The sequence below is a fragment of the Elephantulus edwardii genome, unplaced genomic scaffold (assembly GCF_000299155.1).
Source record: "Elephantulus edwardii isolate Elephantulus edwardi_28Jun2011 unplaced genomic scaffold, EleEdw1.0 scaffold00549, whole genome shotgun sequence".
In the NCBI taxonomy this organism is placed as follows: domain Eukaryota; kingdom Metazoa; phylum Chordata; class Mammalia; order Macroscelidea; family Macroscelididae; genus Elephantulus; species Elephantulus edwardii.
Window position 1 is genome coordinate 234,166 of NW_006400299.1, and position 1,624 is coordinate 235,789.

The following is a 1,624-nucleotide window of genomic DNA, read 5'->3' on the forward strand; positions in this document are numbered from 1 at the left end:
GAGCAGAGTTTAGGGCTGTTGTACATAGGGTCGCTATGAGTCGCAAGCGACTCGACGGCACATAACAACAACAATAACAGTTAATTTTAACTCATTACATTAATCATGTCCAATCAACATAAACATTTACTGCCATAACAACTAGGCATATTTGATGAGATGGTCAGTCAAGCAAAAATGTTTGATCTTGTGATATTCTGGTAACAGTATTAATCACACTACATTTTGTTTGGTTTGGTTTTTTTTTTTTTTTTGGTTTTTTTTTGTCAAGGCAAGTAATGTCCTGAAAACACTGGGTGGCACACATATGTCTTTTCTTCATCACAGATCTATAAGCTCATAGCTCGTTCTGAGTTGAATCTGCCTTACCCACATCTGTGTATGGCTGAAGGAGTTCCTGGCTTCATTTTCAGTGATCTCTTTCCAAAGTTACTCTTGTGTCAACCTCTGAACAGTTTTTCTAAGAAAGAGTTTCCCCAGAGCTCCATGCATGTCCTTGTTCCTCAGGCTGTAGATGAAAAGGTTCATCATGGGTGTAATGACAGCATACATCACTGTAGCCACTGAGTCCTTCATGGAATAGGTGTGGAGGGGTTGCAGATATACCATACCAAGTGTCCCATAGAAGAGGGAGACCACAGCCAGATGAAAAGCACACGTAGAGAAGGCTTTTTACTTCCCAGTGACTGAGGGTATTTGGAGAACGGCTTTGACAATCCTGACATAGGAGACAATCATTAACCCAAAGGGAGTAAGGAAAATGAAGCAGCCTGTGGTAATCAGCACTATGTGATTGACCTGAGTGTTGGAACATGCAAGCCTCAGCAAGACATACATCTCACAGAAGGTATAGTGGATCTTCTGGGGCCCACAGAAAGTCATCCTGGTCATGAGAAGTGCATGGACAAGGCCATGGAGGACAGAGAAGACCCAACACAAGACCAGGATCAAGATACAGAGGGCAGTGACTGTGGTATACTGGAGGGGGCAGCAGATGACCACAAAGTGGTCATAGGCCATTGCAGCTAGGATGAGGTTCTCCAGAGCCACCAAGGAGACCAGGAAGTAGAGTTGTGTCAGGCACCCTGTGTAGGAAATGACTTTGTTTTGAAACTGAAGATTCACCAGCATCTTGGGGATTGTGATGGTGACGAAGAAGAGGTCAGTGAAGGAGAGATTGGCCAGGAAGAAGTACATGGGTGTGTGCAGAGGGGAGTCAGAGCTGATGGCTAGGATGATGAGCACATTTCCCACCACAGTGACCAGGTACATGGACAGGAACATCCAAAACAGGAATTGCTGCTGCCCTGGATCCTCTGAGAGTCCAACGAGGAAGAACTCAGACATTCCAGTCTGGTTGTCTCCATCCATTTCCACAACAATTTAACTGAATTCTGCAATATTAGTAGCAATAAATGTCTATCAGGTGACCTCAATTTAATAAGGACATTCAGATAAGCAAAAGCACGTTTCCTTACAATTAACAGTATCTTGAACTGTATTTTTTACAAGGGACCAAAAAGAATAACAAACAAAAATATAATATGGAAATTCCTAATGCAATTTACCCACTAAAAGAAACTTGTAGTCTGGCATGCTTACTATTATGGGATTAATGTCTATA

The 1,624-nt window shown here is 42.5% G+C and overlaps 1 pseudogene; it reads right to left on the minus strand.

Moving 5' to 3' along the window:
- Positions 1–429: 429 nt before the first annotated feature.
- Positions 430–1,371, minus strand: LOC102859026 (annotated as a pseudogene).
- Positions 1,372–1,624: the final 253 nt, after the last annotated feature.